Here is a 26,126-nt window from a genome sequence, read left to right on the forward strand (position 1 = left end):
TATCTTGAAGTTGACCATTAATCCTTCATTGGCTAGTGTGGGTCTGAGGTTTAGTAGTGCTGCCAAGTAATGCTGTGGTAGAGAAATGGTAGAATGATATTCTTCCCAATGGGGAAAGCAGATCAGGCTAATCCATTTATTTATTCACTCAACCAGGAAATAATTATTGAGAATTATGTGTCAACCATACGGAGGGATACAGAATGATTGAGACATAGTCCTTACTCTCAAAATCTAAACCGAAGAGACACAATAATAGAGAAAATAAAATGGAATAGGCATTGCTAAGCAAGTCACTTAAAATTAAGTCAGGAGGCCATTGCCAAATGTACATCTCATGTCTCAGTTCTTTGAACTATTTATTGTTAAATTGCTGACCTGTTGCTAAACTCAAGGCCGAATAACAAACCTCTTCGATCCATGATTGCTACATGGATATATATGGACTTTACCTCCTCAACATAGATCAGATAATCTGCATTCTTCACCTTGAAAGGGACCTATTCATTTTGACAACAAGCATCCTCCATTTACATAATAGGTCTAACCAATCCAAGCTGACCTAGCCAACATCTTTCATTTATATGGAAGACTGCAATGAGAATAGCTCTTATGATTTTGCCCTTTAGAAACTCTGCCTTTCTTTGTTCCCCTTGGAGGACAATTTAGATTGGCACCTGAATCTGTGCTCTGCAATGCAATGTTTCCTCCGATGTTCCAATAAACATTTTCTATTCTTTATTACAGACAAAAGCCTTACTTTTTTTGTTATCAGACAGGGGATAACAAGCAATTACAATACACTGTGATATGTGCTAAGATAGAGCTCCATACAGAGTGAACAACTAGGAGTGTTCTAACTCAGACAGGTAGGTTAGCTCTGTGTTTAAGAAGCACTAGACTTAAGGAGAATTATGACGATGACTCATTTAAAAACAATTCTGGAAGCATGGCAGGTATATTTTTTCATTGTGATCATAAATTATAAAGTATTAAAATAATGAAATGTCTTACCTCAGATCAATTCTAGTGGAGCTAGGATTTAGTTTTATGTGCACTGATTTTTAAATCTCAGACCTTTTCTACCTCATTATGTCTGTTATATTAATTAAAGTTATTACATGTCTGTAATTTAAAGAGTACTTTAAAAAGTCAGGTTAGTCCATGGACTGGTGAATGGATACACAAAATGTGGCATATCCACGTAATAGAATACTAATGAGTGATATAAGATAATGAAATACTAATACAATGCAGCATCATGGAAGAAGCTTGGAAACATTGTGCAACGTGAACAAAGCCAGACAAAAGGACCACATATTGTATGGTCATATTGTAGGAGTTTCCTAGGGCTCCTGTAATAAAGTATTACAAAGTGGGTGGCTTAAAACAACAGAAATGTATTGTTTCACAGTTCTGGAGTCTAGAAATCTGAGATCAAAGTATTGGCACAGCCATGCTCCCTCTGAAATCTGGAGGGGAGAATCCTTCTGTGCTCTTCCCAGCTTCTGGTGATTTGCTTGTAATTCTATGTATGTTTGGCTCGCAGATGCAGCACTGCTGCCATGTAGTATCACATGGCATTCTCTGCTTGTATTCCTGCATCTCTTCTCCTCTTCTCATAAGGACAACAGTCATATAGGGTTACGCGTCCACTCTGCTCCAGTATGACCTCATCTTAATTACACCTGCAACAGCCCTATTTCCAAAGAAGTTTACATTCTGAGATATTGGTGATTAGGACTTCAGCACATATTTTTTGGGGGGACACAATTTAACCCGTAACAGCCATTTACACAAAATATCCAGGATAGACAAATTCACAGAGGCAGTAAAGAGATTTTTGGTCATCAGGGGGATCGGGAGAGGAGGAAATGGACAGTGACTATTTAATAAATAAGGAATTTTCTTCTGGGCTGATGACACTCTTTTGGAGCTAGACAGTTGCAATGATTGCACAATGTTGTGAATGGACTAAATGCCATTGAATTGTACACTGTAAAATGGTAAGTTTTATGTGTATTTTACAATAAACAAACAAAAGCCAGGTAAAGTGTTGCTTGTATTCCTTAGTCACCCTTTAAACATATCCACTTCCATTTTTAGTGCTCTATGCAGTTTTATATTCCCTGTCCTATTACTTCCTCCTTCCATAAACCCTGGAGTCAGTTTATTGCCCCCTTGCTGTAGTTCTCTTACTTTCTTGGAGTATCCTCTACTCCACATGTTTCTTTTCCTCATTTAGCTCCAAATTACTCTAAATTCATTGTTTAAGTTCCTACAATCAAGTTTCATTAGAACCTAACTCTCCTTGAGTTACCTGAGAAGAGCTGTGTAGTTTTTCCTGCTCCTACCAGCAACTCTCCCCTACCCTTCTGCTGTAGTAGAATTTAATATCCACACATAAAAAGTGGTCAATGGCAAAGAATTTATCCCTGAAATAAAAGCACCTGGTCAGTTTTCTACGCATCAACTTTTAGGTGTTCTCAGTGTTAAGCAAGGCCCGCTCTAGCTGTTTTGCTTTCTTTTGCTCTGGACACTCAATTAAAATGATGGGGACCAATCCCCGCTGGACCATGAATCTGGATGGCAGACAGCTGAAGAGTAAATTAAGAAGATGGCAAGTGGGGAAAGGTTTGTTTGCAAATGGTGTGGAAAATGACAAGAAACAACACACAATGGGAGTGTTAGATCCTCCTTGCTTCCAAGGACAGTTCTTACTAAATGCCTTGAGTTCATGTGTCTTTCTCTACTTCTAAATTTTTAGGTGAACAAGCAAATAATGCTTACCCTACATTTGTGGTAGTAATAATAATAATAAACAATAGTTAATGGTGGGGGTGGACTTTATTTCCCCTTAGTCTCATATTTCTATATGGAAGAATTTTGACTAGAGTCACACTCCAACAAATTGGTGAGTGAAATTCATTGGTCCATATTCCTAAATTATTTCATTAAATTATGGCAATCACTGGGGATTCAGTCTCTTTACTTCTTTCCTATTTGTCCCAAACCAGTATGAGACAGCATTCCAGGGTACGATCTGCTCTGTGCACACAAACTTTCCTTGAATGTGCTTCCGCAGCATACACGTGTAGAGGGCCTGGGGATAATGCTAGCAAGCCCACTTGTTTGCAGGTCAAAGCTGTATTCACCTTTTAGCTTATCAGAAATAAAGCTGACAGTTCTCCCGACTAATTTTGTGTACACTGGGTACAATTTAAGAAAGTGCAAAAGTAAATATGCATATGTATTAACATTCTAATATTCAAGGTTGTATTTTTGCACATTTATTATGTTCTAGTCATTGTAATAAGCTTTTTGTCTCATTTAATACTCGCAACAACCCTACACTTAGACTGGAGACAAAGTGAGGAGAATTTCTTCTTTCTTCTTGAACAATTCCCTTCAACCTTCAATTTATGTTTCTTTAGCTCCTTTTCTCTTATCAAGAATACATATGAACATGACCCTACTTCACTTGGAGAAACTTACCACACCAATTTGAATTCTACGTCTCAGACACTGAAAGGGTTAGGAAGGCAGGTTACTCAGGACACCTCAGACTTCCTAGAAATACTTAGATGGTTACCAAGAATACTAATTCATCCTGTCATCCTGCTCACTTTCCTGGGAAGAGATTTGTGGTCACTGGAAATGAAATCATTTGCAAGTTTTAATTATTCAAAATTATCCTCTCTGAAGTAACACGCATTGCAAAAACCTCTCTTGCCCTGCTTTCTGTGAGCTAAATGGTTTTTATTTGACTTGATATTCTGCCTAGTGCCCAGTACAACATTGTTCCTAAATAATTAATAACACAAATCTGCATTCTTGTACACTGGAGAAACTTGAGAATTGTGTGACTAAAGATTTTCTAAATGCTTTTAGATAAAAATCAGGTATCATATTTCCACCAACATGTAAATACCCAAACTCTTAAAACATGTGGTTCAGAAAGAAAGCATCATTGCAAATTCTATTGAAGTGTCAGTATCTAGTACCATCATGTCATGCTTATGTTAAGAACCTAGAGATATAAAAATAAACATATCTCTGCAGGAAAACAAAGAAACAACTGTGGGAGAAAAACAGAGATGCTCCTGATCATGAGCCAAGGAACACCATAGCCAAAAACCAGAGGAGAGCGAGTCCATCTACAGCATTTTGCCTTCCAAAAGCTCCCACTTTGCCCACCCCTCAAGCAATTTACACTGAATTGTTTGGGAACCCAGCAGCAGCCTTTGGCCTAAAGGTGAATACATCTGCATAGATTTCCTTGTGGGTGATTTTATTAATTTCTCTGCTTCCTTCCTTCACCCCCCAATAGTGTGCCCTGACAAGTCACACCACCACTGTGGCTTTGACAAGCACAGGAATCTAAATTGGACTTTCTTTTAAAGAAAAAAAAAATTGACTCAGAACAAAGCAGAAAAGAGACAAAACCAGGTTAGGGATTTTATTCATCTAACTTGGGAGTTATCGGGGGGGGGGCATTATAAGCTTATATGCTCATCATATAATTGCAATATGTGAGATCAGCTGTGTTTAGATGAATAACATATGCTACCAGGGAACTCAACATTTCAAGGAGGAAGAAATTCCTGCCAGCTGCATAGCATTAACGCCTGCTCTTTGGCATGGAACCAATATGCCCTTTTGCATTTGCACAAAGAGAAGGGCAGTTGTTTCCAAGAGCCAACGTTGGCGTTTTGGTGACCTTGCTCCTGGCGCAAGGTCACAGAAGTGCCTGCCTAGGATTGTCCTCGTCAGTCAGTAGTTGCCCGGGTCTCCTCATATGCTTGTGATACAGATCCAGACAGGGAAACAAAGCTACGTAGTTGTCTGGTCAGAAGGAAAGGGAAATTTCTAAGCTGTTTCCTTTTTTTTTTTTTTTTTTTAACCCCATAGTGGAGTACAGAAACTGTGAACACTAGAGGGAGTTCTAATTTTGCTCAGAGTCCTGTTTTCATTATTAAATTAAGTATTTGAGTATTAAAAGAGAAAAAAAAAAGTGAACTTACTTTAAAGGACACAAAATACATTATTGCAGGTTATTAACACATAGGAATATTTATTTTTTTCTGTTGGGAGAATGAAGAGAGGCTTCACTTTCTTTCATCATTGTGTAATGAGTTGGAGTACAGACTTTTAGCTTTAAAATACTGACATGGATGGATGTATAAGAAAGATTTTTCCTGTTTACTCAGTTTGAACCATCCTCACACACCTAACATACACATTTATCCCATGTGGATTTTCTTTTTTATATGATGTCTGAACAAAATATCGAACTTTTTAATTTTTCCAGAATTGAAGAGCAACTGGAAGGATTGAGAGTTTGCCAGAAATTTACAACTATTATTTCTTCTAGAAGAAGAAGAATAACACAGCATGAATTATATATTTTTTAAGCTGAACCAAATTTTAAATTAGCCATATAATAATTCCACAAAAATGAATTTAACTGTTTAAGTAAAATTTTATTTAAATAGCTCCTTGTTATACATATAAAAATGTTGAAATGTAAGCTGGGGTCTATGAGAATCCCTATGAGCACATTGTGAAATCCAAACTTGCTTTCACTTACTAATGGCCTATAATAGATGCATACAACTGACAGAGATTATTAAACAATGTATTAAACGTGCCATATATTTTTTGCCCTCACCACACAACTACGTATAAGGGAAACTTCTTTAGGAAAGGAATTCTACACTTAATCTTTTTCAGTTTATATTCATCTTTAAAATACAACTCTTTATTATTTTCATTATTTTAGTCTTTATTATTTTTTATATCTTTTTATTATTTTAGTTTTTGAACTAGACCCATGTATTTTAAGATTTAGATTTTGTTCTGTATATAGAGTATATAATTTTACTCCACAAATGCAAATATTGAAGAAATGTTATATTATTTATTTTGATTAAATGGGATCTTAATTGCAAACTACATTCCTGGCTGATGAGAAATTCTATTTCAATTATTGTTACCACCATTCCCCTACCACAAGCTGTGTGAAGATCCCGTGGAGTTTGGTATAGGAGTAAAAGATTTGACATAAAACATTTGAAAACCCCTTCTGGTCTCAGGTTTTATTAAGATGTCCATTGCATAAGTCTCCACGGTCTTTGGAAATTTAAAAGCTCAATTTTTTTCTGTGGCTTCAGGATATTTTGAAACCATGATGCATCTCATTTATATCCATACCCCCTAGACCTGCTACCTTTTCATAAGGTCCTGGAAATAACTGAGTCATGTGCCCCAATCCTTTTCAAACCCAAGATGTCATATTTGTTTTATCACCTTTCATAGTCTTAATCCCATTGCAGACACTTCTTTCTTCCTTAAAACACTCATCTGTCTTGTTTCCCAAGAGTAACTTCTTGCCCCAGGAGCTCAGACTTTCCAAATACTAAATCCAGGAAAGGAAATTATCTTCTGCTTTCACTGGATAACAGGAATCTTTCCTGAGCAAGGAAGTACAAAGAGTTCTAACTGCTCTCTTGGAATATGAAGTGGAAAAATATTTTAAGAACAAAATACACACTAGCATTTTAATATATGATCCTACCACATATGTTTCTGTGTTTTTTGAAATTTGCATAGTAAACATATCTTATTTTCTTAATTAGGCAAATATATTTTTTATAGAGTGCACTTCCTTTTGAGTTTTTATAACGAGAAGTGTTTAAGCAAAGTATATAACAAAAAGGAATTTCTCAAAAGGAGGAGTAATCAAGTGCTTGGTCTTTAGACTTTTTAAACCAAGTATGACACTGTTTCCCAATACCATTGTTTTAATAGTATTATTTTCCTATATATTACTAAAAAAAAGACAATCATTCCTTATCTTATTTTGGAAACGTTTGAGTTTTTAAACCTTATTGAATATCTTAAATTTTTCAAAGTATCAATTTTGGTTTCTAGACTTTTTAAACAAAATGGGCCAGTTTATATTGTAACATACAGGTATCTAGTAAAGGTTGGAATTAACATAGGGTTCTACAAAGTGACTCTTGAGCAAGATATTCAAATGATTTTTAATGACCAGTATGGCAAGAACACCAACCAGTCAGAGCAGATGTATGAAATAATTCTTTAAGGGTTAAATAAGCACCCTGAGCCTGGAATGCATTACCAAAGTCCTCTGGGTGGACTGACATGATCACTAGATACTTCACTCCATCCAAATTTGTGCTAAATAATTAGATCGAGGAGACCACATTTTTTCCAGTTTATCGATGGATTTATTGGATTAAGCTGTCACCTCTTCTTATAGCTGACAATTCAACCAATATTTCAAGCAACCCAATGCCAACAAGGATGTACAAATTTCCTGATATAGCTGATGCCTTTTAAGGTCTCTAATTTGTGCCATGAACAGACTTGCTGACACAGATAAGTAAGGGTCTTCTTAAATAAGAAGCATTAGTTTGACAGAGAATTCTTCAGTGGTTTGAACTGAATTGACTCTCCCAGGGGAGAAAAAATATATATACCCAAACACTCAGAGAAATAGGTACTTGTTGTCTTTTCTGGCTGCTAGGTCACAGGTACCTTTAAGGCCAGTTTCTTTTATACAGTATTTGGGCCTATGCTTGTTTTGTACTGTGAGTTTTGAGATCTCTACCTTAGATAGATTAGAATATTGGCTATTTTTCTCTAGACCAGCAGTGTTCAACAGAACTTCTGTGATAATGGGAATGATTTATATCTGTGCTGTTTAATGTAGTAGCCACTATCCACATGTGGGGACTCCATGCTGGAATGTGGCTTGTGTGACTGAGGGACTGACTTTGATTTTCCTTTAAGTTTAATTGATTTGAACTTAAATTCAAATATATACATTTGTGGCTGCTATATTGAATACCACAGGTCTAGACTCATTAAACCTCTCTTCAGCAGAATTTCAATTAACAAGCAGTTTATTGTTTATATTTGAGATTATATACTGATATGGTTTGAAATTCCAAGAAGATACTCAAAATATATTTTTGATTAAATAAACACCATACTGTCAAGGACATAAACTCAAAACAGAGAAGAGTTAATGGAAACCATTGTCCATTAAATATCTAAAATCTGTATTGTTTGCCTGTGTCTCATAACATTTAGATATTGCCTATCATTTCCCTCTCAAGAAAGTGAGATTAACAGTGCAACTATGAATAGAATTTCGTCAATTCCAAGACAGAATCAAGAAGAGGCAGCTAAACGATTAGAAACTCAAGGGGACTATGGTGGGAACTTTGATGAGATCTGTACTCAGCCAAGACTCCTTGAAAAGCTTAGCTGGAGATAATGCTCAAGAGATTACTGCAAAGGTCAGGTTTGAGATGCATAGAAATTACTATTATTATGACAAAAATAATACTAATAATAGTAAGCATTTGTTTGCGGGAATTACAGTGGCAGGTCAACATTTCAGAACTAGCAGAGGTAAAACCACTGGATCACTGAAATAGTAATTAGTAAAAGTTTATCAGGCACACATAAATAGTTTGCGAACTGGGAGCTTTCAAATTCAGAGATTGATATGAATTTCGGGGGCATGATGTTACAGGATGGCTGATAAAGTAAAAATTAAGAAGTTGCTTAACATTTACAATGATTGGTTATTCAAATGGGGATTTCCAGATGGCAAGAGATTGGTTAATTACCATTTTTAGGAAGATGACTTATGTTTCTTTTATAATTATCAGAGGAATTTGAAAGAAGTGGTCCAAATTAAGTTTTGCTTGTTTTGCAGAATAAGCTAAATTAAGTTTCACTTATGTGGTCTAAATAGTTTTGTCTGCTCAGGGAATTTTCAGGTCCGGTCTCTATTTTGTATTTAATTTTAATAGTACCTAACATACATCGTTATCTTTCATCTGATAACAACTCAATGAAGCAAATGCTAGTAATACCCCCATTTTAGAGATTAAGTATTTTAGTCCATGCCATGGTAGTCAGGAAACAAATCAGATAGGCTGGAGTAGGGCTAAGGGAGATGGAGTAATGAAAGAAAGATGTATAAGGAACTAGCTCATGAACACAGATTTGTAACCAGATTATCAGGGAAATGAAATATGGAAATGTACAGTAGAACAATGAAGTATTGAAGCTAGTCATAATTACCAGAGTGTGCCAGCAACTCCACCTTAAAAAGACATGCAATTAAAGAGATGGTTCATGTGGTACTAGCCAACCCATAAATTGGTACTCTGTGGATTATACCAACCTCAAAACTTCCTTTTATCAGAAGAAGACAAATTGATCTTTCCCAAGGCTATATGTGAAGTATTACTGACTGTTTATATCAGCTGCTCAGTTTTTCAGAAAAAGTGGAAGAACTGGTGTTGACACATTCATTTGTAAATTTCATTGAGATGTTTTATGTTAGTTAGCTTTTTAAAACTATTATGTGTTTCAAGATTTAATGTCAGGTTAGATTAATTCTGCTTCTATTTTTAATAACAGCATCTTTCAAAAGCAATCATGTATTAAATTTGGATGAAAGAATTGAAAACAAATAGTATTAAGGTAAAGTCACCACAGCAAGTCCTGATTGATATTTATATAATATGCAGCAGTGATTATTAAACTGCAGTGGGACTCGCAGATGGGGCAGAGGAAAGTCTCTCACACTGCCTCTCCGATCCCCCCTACCCCCCACACACACTCTCTTGCAGATTCTACTATACCTTCCTTTGGTCACTTGAGTTGAGAGTTGCCCGGGGATAGGTGACAACCACTATCACGTTATTGGAAATCCGAAGGATTTGATTCCCTCCATTCTGCAGTCTATAGATACGTATATTTTATGATGTATCCAAACATTGGTATTTCAAAATACACTGATTTCAGTGATCATTTAAAACCCCCCAAACAAAACAAAACAAAACAAAACAAAAAAGCCTTTGTAGCTCAGATTCAGATCTCCTGGAAATAGGTTATAGGTTAGGGGAGAACTCTGTGGCTTCAATTTCTTATTTTTGCAGTAGAAACACAGCTGTCACTTATAACAAAATTATGGAGAGGAAAGTCCTGCTTTAGTTGGTCATTTAGCTCACAGTCAGGAGGCAACGCTTCATGGTGTAATCCCTGGTGATTTGTACAATCTAGTTTAAAATGACTAAATTGGTGAAGCCTGAAGCACTTTCATTGAGACACTATTAAATAGTCTAATAGGACTTAATTGCTCCTATAATTTTATTAGATTCATCATCTAGTGCAAAGAAGTAAAAGCAAATTTTGAACATTTAATTTAGAAATGTGTGGTTTTTTAATATATACAGCACTTTGGTAATCTCAAGAGTCAACACAAAAATATTCAGTGTGGGGATTAATTTGGGATATTTAGTTTAGAAATCAAGGAAAGCAGCTGAAGACAAAAAATGTTTTGGCAATGATAAGAGATATTTCTTTGGCCTAGTAGAATCATAGAAAGAATAAATTGGCTGTTTTAATACAAGGCTTCATATTTAATATCAGGCTTCATAAACTAGATACAAAATAGTAAAACTAGCTTTAGACATGCTTTTTAAGCAGGTAAAAGTATTTTCCACTAGGTTTCATTTATTTCTTCTCCTTTATCCTTTCTTCTCCACTTGTCCAATGACTTCTGCTATAACTTTGTCACATATCACACTCCATGCTCTTAAAACCTATCCCATACCAGAATCTCTTAGAGTCTAACAATTCCTTTATTCATTAATATCAGTTGTCATTTTTTTCCCACTCCATTAGATATTTGCTCCCTATCAGGTGACCAATGAATAGTCTGATAATCAAATTAACGTTTATGAAAAACATTAGCTTCCACATACAAATTTTCTACCCTTGGTAAGATACTTATAACTTAACATGCTCTTGACCATAAAAGGGAAAGTGTAATGCCAATACAGCAGACCCCATCAGGAAAATGCATAATATTACTAGAATTCATTTGAGAATACTAGGCTTAAATCCCAGAATATTTTACCCATGAAATTGATTTTATAAATTTTGGACAGGTGACCAGTGATCCTATATAAGCCTTATTAATCGTTATCTATCACTATACTGTGTTCTGTTGTTGCCAAGAGAAATCCTCAATTTCAAATGAGAATTCACTCTACGGAAGTGAGCGAATGGGTCACCTCCCAACGTAAGTATTAGTTTCCAGGAGAGAACCTCCTATTGCCACCCAAAACTTTCATGACTTCTTGACCTTTGTGGTTACAATGTTAAGAGGGAAAGTAAGGGATTTTTCATCTAAAAGAAGATAAAAGGGACTTGGGCAGAATGTGGCATTGTAATTGAGAAAAAAATGAAGCACCAGTTGGAATGAATATAAAAAAACAAAGAATGAAGTTTCTGTGGATACGCGGATTAAGAATTTTGTCATGTTCCTTCTGTTCACCAGAGGACTTACAAAATTCTAAACTGATCCTAAAAAATAGAATATTTTCTGCATGTCCCAATTTTTAAAATTTGCCTACGTGCCCTTAAGTCTCTCTCTCTCTCTCTTTCTCTCTCTCTCTCTCTCTGTCTCAAATAGTTTCCGTATGCATGGTCTGCTTTTATTAATAATGTGGGAAAACTGAAATATCTTTCCTGGGGGGTCACAATCAGCTTTATTTGGCTAACTCTGAACACAATTAGTCTGATGTAATTTAAAACCAAGTTTAAAAAATGCATTTTCTCCATGAAACACAGAACTTTTATTTCTTAAGTGATAAACTATATTAAAATAAAATAATGGACTTTAAATAAATATACTTTTAACTAAAGGAGAGTTTTTATTTTGTTGTAGCATTCATATTTTGTCTTTGCATAATCTAATTGTTGTAAGTGTAATTTTTGGTCAGTAATATTTAGACTCTTCTTTTTACTATTAATTTGCTTTTGATTAGCTTATTATACAGTTAAAATGAAGAAATTTATAGAACAGAATATTAATAGTGGGAATTCTGCACAGTTTGAAGTGGTTCTGCAATGATTTTAAGATACTGTCAGTAAAGAGAACCAATTTCTATTGTTAAAGCTTTATAGATTACTAATGTGCAGTCATTCATTATAGAAATGCAAATTAGTCACCTACAAAGGAAATAACACTGTCCAGGTGGATGTATCACCCAGGAGGTTGGGTTATGCCTCTGAGAGAGTGTGATCTACAGCAAAAGTTCTGTAGCAAAAGTTCTGTGGGAACCCTTCATTTAACAAGACACAAATTAATATTCATTAAATTAAAACACAAATTACTTTTCTTAACTAATTGGTTAACAAACTAATCAACTGAGCAAGGCAATTTCTCAACATTTAAGTTGATTAACAATTTTAAAAGGTGCATAATATGCTGGTTAAAAATGATCTTTTATTATTAAGAATGTAATTTACTTTTGTTATGTTGCTATGCCCTGAGTAAACTTATTCAGCATTTTTACATTGCCCTTAAACAATTTCATATATTATCTCATAACACCTCATTAGGCAGATTATTATGCTAAATTAATAGGGTTTCCTGACCTTCCCATAGTTACACAATTAGAGGCAGAACAGGTACTAGAAAATCAGTTTTCTTCAGTTCTAGTAATGTCTCTATATTAGTTTCTTCCTTTTTCTTACTTTTGAATGCTCTCTCTCTCTCTCGTTCTCTCTTTTTCTTTGTTTTTACTTCTTATTTTCTTTTCATTACACCAATATATGACTACTAGCTAATACCTTTATAGGTAACATTGCCTGGGCTCTCAAAAAGACAATGCTACAGACTTCTGGTCAAGATGATGGAGTAGGGAAATGCTGTGCTCCTTCTATGACCACATGAAAATTACAACTAAATTATGGAATAACCATCATTGAGAACAGCCTGAAGACTAGTTGAACAGAATTCTCATAAATAAGATTATAAAGAAGAAGACACATCAAGACTGGTAGGAGAGTAAAAGATGCATCCCCAGTGTAACAATTAACAAATGGGAGGAATATATTGGCTATGGAAGTTTCATCTGAGGAGCAAGAAACCCTAGCCACACACCCAGCTGTCCAGCTAAAGGCACCAGTGCTGGAAAGAGGAGTCCTCATAGCATCTGTCTGTGAAAACTAGACGGGATTGTAGTTGAGTGAGATAGAGGGCTTCTGGAGACCTAGGCACTACAGGTCTTAAAGGGACCACTCACAATCTCATTTGCTCTAAGCTCCAAGGCAGGGGTAGCAGCTTGAAAAAGCTCTAGGGACATACATGGAGGGCTGAATTGACTAACTTCAAACTGAGGTCTGGAGGGGCAGGGGTCAGGACAGCTCATGCCACGGACAGAAGAGTTGTAGATGTCACTGTTCCTTTGTTGAGCCCTCCACCCACTCAGCCTGCAGGAGCAGGCAAGCACCAATTTGAACACTCCATTAGCCTGGCTAACAATGTTCTACCCACTCAGGTGATTCCCTGACACCCCACCCCACCAAACTTGCATACCCAGCCTAAACCTCTTCCAGAGCCTTTTCCACCAAAATGGCCTGTCTTGGCTCATAGTACAGATTATAGTAAAATATCTCAAAAGGCTTGCAAACCATAAACAAGCAGGGTCTGATTTCGATATGCCCCATGTCTATTGCTAAGTGGCCCCAACCCCAACACTACTGGTAACTGGCCTCAGTTTGCAGCTGAGCCTCTCCCACATACCTCCAAGCCCAGTACAGACAGCAACTACCTGAAGATCACTTTGTAGCTCCTAGCAGGTGTCCCCAGGATGGGCACAGGCAGTGGCTGATCTTGGCCTGCACCAGGGTCCCTCCAAGAGGACCCAGAACAAAAAGACCTGGTAGATGACTTTAGACTACACCAGAGCACCACCCAACCAGATCTACAAATAAAACACCAAAGGGTGGACTGTCTAGGCACGAGAGTCCAGCTAAAGTGAATCCCAACCCTGTGGGGACAGCCTCAGCACAACAGCTCATTTGCTATGATGATGATTATTCTTCATAGTCAGTTAACCTGAGGGTCAATCCCACCAACTAATGTCACAACAGAAATCAAGGCTCAACTACAACAGGGTACACACACCCAACAAGGAACACCCACATTTGGAACACCTGGCTCAGGTCACTAAGAAGACTATGCCACTGGGCCACCCAGGATATCTACTACCTAAGGCTATTCTGGTAAGACTGGGAGATACAGTACATCTACCTAATACATAGAGACAAACATAGGGAGTCAGTCAAAATGAGAACACGAATGAAAGAACATGACAAATCTCCAGAAAAAGAACTAAATGAAATGGAGAGAAATAGCCTAAAAAATACAGCGTTCAAAGCAGATTATAAAAGTGCCAATGAAGTAAGGAGAGGAGTGGATGAACTCAGAGAGAACTTTACCAACAACAACAACAACAATAGGAAAGAATAATGGAGATAGAAAACATAAAGAACCAGTCAGAAATGAATACAGTAACTAAAATGAAGTATACATTAGAGGACATCCACAGTATATTAGATGAAGCAGAAGATAGAATCAGTGATTCAGAAGACAAGATATTAGAAACAGAAGACCAAAAAGAAAAAAGAAAAAAAAAATGAGGATAGTTTATGGGAGTTTTGGGACAACATCATGCCTAACAACATTTGCATTATAGGGGTATCAGAAAGAGAACATAGAGAGCAAGGGATTGAGAACCAATTTGAAGAAATAATGACAGAAAACTTCCCTAACATGGTGAAGGAAATAGTCATACAAGGCCAGGAAGCACAGAGAGTCCCAAACGAAATGAACCTGGAGAGGCCCAGACAAAGACACATCATAATTAAAATGTCAAAGATTAAAGACAAAGAAGGAATCTTAAAAGCAGCAAGAGATAAGCAGTAATTTATCTAAAGGGAACTCTTATAAGACTGTCAGCTGATTTCTCAACAGAAACTGCAGGCCAGAAGGGATTGGCACAGAATATTCAACATGATGAAAAGCAAGGATCTACAACCAAGATTACTCTATCCAGTAAAGCTATAATTTATAACTGAAGAACAGATAAAGAACTTCCAAGACAAGGAAAAGCTAAAGGAGTTCATCAACACCAAAACAGTTTTACAAGAAATGTTAAAGGGATTTCTTTAATAAGAAAAAAAAAGTAAAAAAAGAAATGAATAATAAAATGGCAATAACTACATACTTATCAAAAATTACTTTTGATGTAAATTTATAAAATGTTCCATCAAAAGACATGGGGTTGTTGAATGGATAAGAAAACAAGACCAATACATATGCTGCCCACAAGAAACCCACCACTTCAAATTGAAAGATACACACAGACTAACAATAAAGGGATAGAAAAATATTTCATGCAAATGGAAAGGAAAGGAAAATTGGAGTAGGAATATTTATATCACACAAAATAGACTTTAAAACAAAGGCTATAACAGGAGAGAAAGAAAAACATTTTATAATGATAAAGGAGTCAATCCAACAAGAGGCTATATACTTTGTAAATAATTACACACCCAAGGGAAGAGCATCTAAATATATAAAGCAACTACTGACAGACATGAAGGGAGAAATTGACAATACTACAGTAATAGTAGGAGACTTCAACACCTCATTGACAACAATGGATAGATCATCCAGACAGAAAATCAACAAGGGATCAGTGGCTTAATGAGAAATTACATCAAATGAATTTAATTGATATTTTTAGAAAATTTTTAGAATACCCCAAAGAAACAGAATATGTGTTATTTTCAAGTGTACATGGAATATTTTCCAGGATCACATGTTAGGCCACAAAACAAGTCTCAACAAATTTAAGAAGACTGAAATCATATCAAGCATTGTCTCTGACCACAATGGTATGGTCCTAGAAATCAATTACAAGAAAAAAACTGAAAAACACATGGAGGTTAATTAATGCTACTAAACAATGAATGGGTTAACAATAAGATCAAGGAAGAAGTCAAAAGATACCGTGAGAAGACAAATAAAAATAAAAACACAATGACCTCAAGTCTATGGGACACAGCAAAATCAGTCAGAGAGGGAAATTCATAGCAATACAGAACTAATTCAAGAAACAAGAAAAAGCTCAAACCATTTAACTTTACACCTAAAGGAAATAGAAAAAGAATAAACAAAGCCCAAAGTGAGTATAGGGAAGGAAATAATAAAGATCAGAGTAGGAAATAAATAAAACAATCTAAAACAATAGAAAAGATCAATGAAACCAAGAGCTGGTTCTTTGAAAAGATAAGCAAAATTGATAAAACTTTAACTAGACTCATCAAGAAAACAAAAAGAGAGGACCCAAATAAATGTCAGAAATTAAAAGGAAATGACAACTGACACCACAGAAATACAAAGGATAAAAAGAAAATATTGTGAACAATTATATGCACCCAGATTGGACAAACTAGAAGGAGTAGACAAATTCCTAGAAACATACACTGTTCCAAGATTGAATCAGGAAGAAATAGAAAATATGAACAGACCAATAACTACTAACAAAATTAAATCAGCAATCAAAATACGCCCAACAAACAAAAGTCCTGGACTGGATGGCTTCACAGGTGAATTTTACCAACCATTCCAAAAAAAATTAACACCTATCCTTCTTAAATTATTCCAAGAAATCCAAGAGGAGGAAAAGCTCCCAAGTTCATTTCACCAGACCACAATTACCCTGATTCCAAAACCAGACAAATACATTACCAAAAAAAGAAAAAGAAAAAAAAAATGCAGGCCAATATCCCTGATAAGCATAGATACAAAATTCCTCAACAAAATATTAGAAAATGTTAGCAATATGTTAAATAGATCATACATCATAACCAAGTGGGATTTATTCCTGAGATGCAAGGTTGGTTCTATATCCATAAATCAATTAACGTGATACACCACATAAACAAAATGAAGGATAAAAATGATATGATCACATTAATAGAAGCAAAAGGAAAAAAAAACAGACATTTGACAAAATCCAGCATCCATTTATGATAAAAAACAGTCAGCAAAGTGGGACTAGAGGGAACACAACTCCACTTAATAAAGGCCATATCTGACAAATTCACAGCTAACATCATACTCAATGATGAAAAGCTAAAAATTTTTTTCTTAAGATCAGCGACAAGACAAAGATATTCACTTTTACAACTTTTATTCAACACAGTATTGGAAGTATCAGAGAAGAAATAAAAGGCAGCTAAATTGAAAATGAAGAAGTAAAACTGTCATTATTTGTAGATGATATGATACTATATAGAGAGAACCCTAAAGATTCCACCAAAAAAGTATTAGAATTGATAAATGAATTCAGTAAAGTAGCAGGATGCAAAATTAATATTTAGAAATCTGTTCCATTTTTATACACCAATAATGAAATGTCAGAAAGAGAAATTAAGGAAACAATCCCATTTATAATTACATCAAAAAATGCATAGGAATAAATTTAACCAAGGAGGTAAAAGATCCACACTCAGAAAATTATAAGGCACTGAAGAAAGACACTGAAGAAGACAGAAATAAATAGAAGCATACATTGTTCTCTGGGTAGGAAGAATGAACATTGTTAAAATGTCCATATGGCACCATCAAAATACCAACGGCATTTTTCACAGAACTAGAATAAACAGTCCTAAAATTTATATGGAATCACAAAATACCCCAAATAGCCAAAGAAATCTTGAGAAGAAGAACAAAGTTGGAGGTATCATGCTACCTGATATCAAACTAACTACAAGGTCATAGTAATCAAAACAGCAAGGTACCAGCCCAAAAACAGACACACAGATCAATGGAGCAGAATAGAGAGCCCAGAAATAAATCCATGCCTATGTGGTCATTTAATCTATGACAAAGAAAGCAAGAATATACATTGGGATAAAGAAGGTCTATTCAATAAATGGTGCTGAAAAATAAAATGGACAGATTCATACAAAAAAATGAAACTGGACCACCTTCTTACACCATATACAAGAATAAACTCAAAATAAAGACTTAAATGTAACACCCGAAACCATATAACTCCTAGAAGAAAATATAGGAAGTAAACTCTCAGACTTTATCTATAGTAATTTTTTCACTGATATATCTCCTTAGGCAAGGGAAACAAAAGGAAAAATAAACAAATGGGACTACATAAAATTCAAGATTTTTTACACAGTGAAGGAAACCAGCAAAAAAACAAAAAGACAACCCAGTGAATGGGAGAAGATATTCATCAATGATACATCTGATAAGGAGTTAATATTCAAAATATATAAGGACTCATAAAACATTAAAAAAAATCCAATTAAAAAATGGACAGAGGACCTGAATAGACATTTCTTTAAGGAGGACATACGGAGGGACAACAAACTTATGAAAAGATTCTCAACATCACTAATCATCAGGGTATTGCACATTAAAACTACAACTTACATATCACCTCAGAATGGCCATCATCAATAAATCAACAAACAAGTATTGGCAAGGATATGGAGAAAAAGGAACTATCATGCACTGTATAGGTAGAATTGTAAATTGGTACAGCCACTATGGAAAACAGTGTGGATGTTCCTCAAAAAATTAAAAATGGGACTACCATACGACTGAGTAACTCTGCTGTTGGGTATTTATCTGAAGCAATCCAAAACACGAATCTGAAAAGACATATGCACCCCTATGTTCATTGTAGCATTATTTACAATAGCAAGATATGGTAGCAACCTAAATGTCCATCGATAGATGCATAAAGAAGTGATTCATATATTACTCAGCCATAAAAAGAATGAAATCTTGCCATTTGTGACAATATAGATGATCCTAGAAGGTATTATGTTAGGTGAAATCACTCACACAGAGAAAGATAAATACCATATGACTTCACTTATATGTGGAATCTAAAAAACAAACAAACAAGCTAAACAGAAAGAAACTCATAGATACAGAGAACATTGTGATGGTTGCCAGATGAGAAGGGTGATGGGAGGATGGGAGAAAAAGGGTGAGGGGTTAATATGTACAAATTGCCAATTATAAAAACAGTCACAGGGATGTAAAGTATAGAATAAGAAATATAGTCAATAATATTGTAATAGCTATGCATGGTGACAGATGGACAGGGCACTAGACTTCTCAGGGTGATCACTTTGTGTATTATTTAAATGTCTAATCACTATGTTGTACACCTGAAACTAATATAATATTGTATGTCAACTGTAATTGAAAAATAAAATAAATAAATAAAAACACTTAAAGCTAGAAAAAAAAGACAATACTACAGAAAGACATTTTACAATGTGAAGATATGTTAGAATGAAGGGATTTTATGCAACACAAATTTCCTTCGGTGGCTATATGTAAATATTTCCTAGAGAACCATCACACTTAACTCCACATGCCCTGAGACTTACAGCTCTTTCATTTTCTTTTCAAGTGTTAAAAACAAAAATGTGAAGTCAAAGCTTCTTTACAAAAGCCCATTTCAAAATGCAGGCAGAGGGAAGTGGAGATCCCAGAGGGCCCTTTTCCCTGCTTGCATTAGCCCAGTGACTGTCAGGAACAAAAGGTTCCACTGTCATAGGCTATTATCCAAATAAAGAACAAACCCAGAAAACATGTAAAATTATTTCAGTCCTGGGACACTATTTTATTTGAAAAATTAATGGAAGATCAAAGAGAATATTTAAAGAGGACAAAAATACCAATGCATTGCACATACCAATTTAAGACATCTTGAAAAAATTAGATGGTATCTTTATATCTTTCTATATTGTCTACAGTAAGTTAGAAAAACTATATACAAAAAAAGTTAGGCAAAAACAAGGTGAATTACCATAAATAAGAAATTTGAGTTGTAGAAATCAAAGGCTCTGATAAGTTAACCTCAGACAATGGTATAGGTTACATAGGCTGTGACCATTACTGAATTTATATTAACGTTGCGTTCTACATAACAGTGGCTCTAACCATTCATTTGTTAAATTCTTAGAAAGCTGAGCCTTTTCTTGGAATTTATCTCACCAAATCTTTTTTGAGAACAATAGATTTTTTGCCTTTATCTTTGAGTCAATCTGTGTAGTCCTACTGGAATAGAAATACAAACATGCTCTTTCAAGGTCTGAATCTTCAGCAAAGATCTATTTTGTGTGGCAGTCACCACCACTGCTATCTCTTTTACAGTGGGGTGGAAGACCCATGTAAACATAAAATCAGCTATAACAACAATACGGATTAAAATAGAATCTCTGTGCTGATAGCTTCCAAATTTATAACTCTAGCCTCATTCTCTCTTCTGAACTCCAACCATGAAAAATTCAACCGCCCAATTAACATCTTTACTTACATATCCAATAATGCCATCAATCTCATATCTCCAAAACAGACTCCTGAACTTTCTCACCTATTATTCTACATCTCAAAACTTTAAACCAAAAGTTTTAGAATTTCTGGACTGCTCTCTTTCTCTCACTTACCAAATCCATTCTTTTAACACATCCTAATTGTATGGGCTTTAAAATGTATCCAGAACCTGACCACTTCTCAATTTACCACCTTCACTGCTATCCACTGCTATCGATGTCCAAACCACGTCATCGCTTACCTGAATTATTGTTACAGTCTTCCTATTGGTCTCACTACTTCTGTATTTGTCTACTGTACACATAATCACTTGAGGCAGTCTTTTTAAAGCTTAAATTGGACAATGACACATTTCTCTTCAAAACTCAGATGGCTCCCATACCATTCAAGGTGCTTTGCTGTAGCCTGTAGGCCCACATTATCTGACTCTCAACCCTTACACACTACCTCTTTGACTTCAACTACTGCCATTTTTCTCCTTACTCTCGTGTCCCAGCTACTTCTGCATGGCTCGCTCTGCTAGTCCCACCACATTTCTCACCAAATATCCTATCACTAGGGAAATCTTCCCAGATCACATTATATAAAATAGCACATACTTCACCTCTCTTATCCCTGCCCCTTAATCTGTCTTATTCTTATCACAAAATCTAGAGCCAATCTCCTTGGATTTCTAGCTCCAAATTAGCCCAGTTACTCTCTGTCCCTCATTTCTCTCATATATAAAGTGAAAACACTAATAGAAATTTTCTGATAAATAGATGAAAAATAATGTTTTTACAGAACATTAATAACATCTGGTAACAAGAAAACAATTCTGAGATGTTCTAAAGTAATATTACAGCAGCTGGAGAGTGAGAAAAAGAGACAGAACAGTTAGCCTGTTAATAGCTGTGGATCAGCTCTGACAAAAGACTGCTCACATTCCTGTATATCTGTTGGAATTTAGGGTTCATTTCCAGGTGGCTATTTCTGCAATCGTCCAAAAGAGAGAATAGCCAGGCACCAAAGAACCCCAGAAACCTCTACCTCTTATTTACATGTGAACTTTCTAATGTATTGTCCACAGCAAATCCACGGAAGTGGACACTTCTTTCAGTAGACTCTGCTGTGCCTGTCCCAGAACTAGCCCTGTTTCACCTCCTTCCATCCCATTTGTCTATACCTAATGTAAATCCTTTCAGAAGGGCGTACATCTTTCTCCTCACTACTTGATGTATAAAAATACTTGCCAAACTCTGGGTGACAGACATGTTACACCTACCTAGCCATGCTGCAGGTGGTTTAGACTCCGTGCTCCAAGACCAATCTTCTTTCTTTTTGTTAGCAATGGCCTAATAAAACTTTTTTTTAAAAAAAAGACTTTTGGCTATAGAAGTTAAATTTTTGTTTGTTTGTTTAACATTTGCATACATTGTTATATGAGCGTTTACTGCTATTACTCTACTATTTTTCTTATTATTATATGTGTAATTATGATTCATAGTAATGCTATCTATAACATAGTGTATACTTCTTTCTTAATGCATTCCCCCATTAGAATGTATGTCCGTGGGAGTATGGACATACAGTCTTTGTTTTGCTCACTGAATAACATCTGGTGTATTTAGTAGTGCCCAACACATGGTAAGTACTCAACATTTGCTGGATGAATAACAGAATGAAGGTGACTGTGTTGGGATACATTTCAGCTTTATCTGTAGTCTAGTTGCAGAATTAGTGTTATCCTTTATAATAATAAGTTTTCTGTTTGAATATAACAAGGACCAAGAAAAATAGTATGTTATATTTGTATGGCTCTTATTATTCACCAGGGAGATGAATAATAAGTCTGCAAAGTACACTGGAAGCAAATACACAAAAATCATGAGAGCAGCAAATCTTTCTAATCCCTCAGATTTTCATGGTCATGTGAACAACAAAAAAAAGGGGGCTATATAATAAACCTAACAAGATCAGGGGACTACACAGCAGGCCTGACAAGCTCAGTGACTAAAAGTCACCACACAGGATGGTCTGATCATAAATTCCTAACTGGGCAGGCTGGGTAGTTGCATCCCAGACTTATAGCTTGCTTAGCAAAGGTCAACCGTTGTCTTAAGTGAGCTCTGTCCATTGTTCTTATGCATCTAAGATAACATACCTTTGAAATGCCAGAGTAATTTTCTTTTCTAGATCCTTCAAAGGCACAACCATGGGCACCAGAGCACTGACCACAGAACTCCTCATTGTTATCTTGTTCCTCACATACGATCTCTAAGTGCTGTAACTCTTAGTTATTAGCTAGCAGGCACTCAACAATGTGAAAGAACTATGTGTTTCTCCATTCTGCTTTTTATTCAATCCTAGAGCTTTCTTCTTCCTCCCTTATCTACCACCAATGGATTTCATGCACCTTCCTTATGTTTTTTCCCAGGGATTCTAAATGTATAAAAGGACATTGCAGAACTGCCGTTGTCTGGAGAATTTCTTGAAACCATTGAGATTTTGCTTCTGGGCATGTCCTCAAAATTTGGCTCAAAAATTCTTATAAAACTTTCTATAGGTTTGGATGTTCTTTTGTTGACAGTCACTATATAGCAGGTTCTGATATGAAATATTTTGGGTATGTTATTATTCATTTTATTGTAGGTATTTTATTATAAATAATCTCCAGGAGTCAATGTCACCCTGAAAGTTTTAGAGCAGGGGTGACTTACTCTGATAACTTTAACTTAGCTTTTCACTTGTAGTGATTCCTGAGTTACAGCCCAGCCTGAGAATGCAGAAGGATGTCCATTTAAAAAATAAGTTTACTAGTGTACAACGCATTTCTTATGATCTTTTCTGTATCCTTTACAGATTAAAAGAAGACAAGGTATGTCTAAGCCAGTACGGCCCAAAATACAGCACAAATTACTGATTACATAGCTCTATACATCTTGCGTCCAATTTACTTTTCCTATGTACCTGTATGTCCCACCCCTAATCCATCATCTCCGGTGTCCATGTTTCTATCTCAACATACAGGGTTATTTTAGTTCATTCATCTGTATTATCAGCAGACTATAAAGTTAAGTAGTTTTCTGAATAATTCATTATATAAAATCCAATCAATTTCCAATTGTCATTGCCACTTCTCCCCCTGCTTCAAAGACACCTATAATTTACTCCATCATCCTATCTTGTTATACTGACCTATTTTCTTATTCACAGCAGCTGATGGTTTTAAAGACTAAATAACCAAAACCTCTTGGCAACTTGGGCAAAATATTAATAGTGATATAGGTGGAATCCACGGCAAATATTGAGATGTCTAGTACCAAGAAGGCCAAAGACTCAAAACCAATGGTTTAACCTGTTTGTGATTAGACACATCCACATGTCATAGATTCAAGTAGATAATGCCACCAGGGTGAGAAACTTTCTCATTTTACCTGGCTTTTTCTATCTCAATGAACATTGTTTTCTCTTAGCATAATCACTGAAAAGAATAGTGAAATAACTAAATTTCAATTGGATTCTCACTCACTCTGTACTCTTCTTTCATAAGGCAAGAAATTGGTATTGAAGTGCTTAGTGTCCTGTTTCGAATACATGATAATGACTCCCTATGGAACAATACACAATCCAGTAAAATACAATAGCACTTACCCTATGAATTCACGAAAAGAGGACAGAAATCAAATTACTGCTCATTGTGTTTTTTTTCTTTCTCATAGGAAACTTCAAAGATTTCCACTTATATCTTTGAAAAAGATGAGAACCTAATTAATAGCTGTACAAATTTAAATTAAAGTTATATGCATAGCTTTTATTTCTGAAAATGATATTGAGTATTCAAATAAATATGTGAATCTCAGGGGCCTTTAGTCTCTCTGGAGATAATCTAGTAGGAAATACATTTTACTTGATCTCTGAAGAAACCACACACTGCCAGAAAAAAAAGAAAATTCTCTTAAAATAAAAAAGAAAAAATTCCAAGATGTCAGAAAAATAGACAATCCTATTCTCCTCTAAGTATTTGTACAAATCTATCCCAACCCTGGTCCCTGTCATTAAGTCAAAAGTCACTTTCCAAATGCTCTAAATTACTTGGCCCTTTTACTACGGAAAAGATAAATTAGGAAAAGATCCTCTGGGGCCACTTCAAAAGCACTTTCTGAGGAGGATCACACAAACTGGAATTTTTTTACTCAGTAGGCATAGACTGGTGCATATGGATTTTCATTCACTTTCAGATAATTAAAATTTTGAACACTCTATATCCCTAAAGTTTATCTGATACAAACATTGATGATGTCTGTCTTTTAACCAATGTCTTTAGGCCACTGATGTTTAAAGTGATTATTGATATAGTTGAATTAATATCAACCATATTTGTTAGTTTTCTATTTGCTGCCCTTGTTCACTGTTCCTAATTTAGTCTTCCACTCTTTTTCTGTCTTTGTGTATTTTTTAATTGAGATATAGTTGACATATAACATTATATTAGTTTTAGGTGTACAACATAATAATTCAATATTTGTATACATTACAAAAAGATCATCACAAGTGTAGTTACTATCCTTCACCACAAATAGTCATAACTTTGCCTTTTGTAGTTTTAATTAAGCATTTTGTGACTCTAGTTTCTCTCTTTTCTCTTAGTATTTTGGTTATACTTCTTTTTCTTGTATTATTTTCTTTATATTTTTTTTTTTAGTGGTTGCCTCCTTTCTCTTTTTAAGAGGTAATATTATCTCATCATCTTTCTTTTCCTTATTTCTGGACTCTCCAAGTAGATACATATTGGGCCTTTGTCCTCTCTACTCCATATCTTTTTACTTGCTCCTTCACATTAAAACACAGAGTTTAAAGTACTTCATCTTTCTGTGATATAGTCTATGCAATTTTTAAACTACATTTTTAAATAAATATTTCACTGTTCAGTGAAATCTATTTGTTTTTAAGCTGTCCATATCATTTTAAATTTTAATTTCTATTTTTATTTTAATTTCTATTAAAATTTTAAGTTCTATTGTTTTCATTTCGATAAAATGTCTTGGAAATTATTTTCAACACCTACTCAATCATTTTAGCGTTTTTTTTTATATATTATGTTCATATTTTCAATACCCTTTTTTTACCTAGACACATTAAATGTACCTATTTTTCATTCTATACCTGATAATTTTAATACCTGAAATATCTGTAACTCATATTTTGTGCCTGTTTTTTCGGCTTTTTTTTTACTCTAGGTGCCTTTTTTCTTAATTTGTTTTGTGGCTTTTGATTGTGAGCTCATATTACTTAGATGTAATTCTGTTTTGTCATTTTTGATGTTATCTTTTTCCTGAGTTACTTTTGTTTGCTTTTGTCAGGGTATTGAGCATACTACCCTAAAATAATTTATCTTATTATTTTATTCCACATTTACAAGTATTGCTAATTTCAGATAAAAACCCAAATACTAGCTTCATTTAAATTAGGTTTAGTGTTTTCTATTTAATTTTATTTAAGTATAGTTGGTATACAATCTTATATTGGTTATATTAGTTTCAAGTGTACAATACAGTGATTCAATATTTTTATAGCTTACAGTGTGATTACCCCACTAATTCTAGGAATCATCTGTCACTATGCAAACTTTTTACAATATTATTGACTATATTCCCCTTTCCCTTTCCACCCATCTGTCTAACCCCTTCTTTCTGGTAACCATTCCTTTGGTCTCTATTTCTGTCAGTTTATTTTTTTGTTGTTGTTTGTTTGTTTTTGTTTTTAGATTCCACATATAAATGAAACCACATAGTATTTGTCTTCCTCTGCTTGACTTATTTCACTTAGCATAATACCCTATATATCCATCTAT

The sequence above is a fragment of the Rhinolophus ferrumequinum genome, chromosome 11 (assembly GCF_004115265.2).
Source record: "Rhinolophus ferrumequinum isolate MPI-CBG mRhiFer1 chromosome 11, mRhiFer1_v1.p, whole genome shotgun sequence".
In the NCBI taxonomy this organism is placed as follows: Eukaryota; Metazoa; Chordata; class Mammalia; order Chiroptera; family Rhinolophidae; genus Rhinolophus; species Rhinolophus ferrumequinum.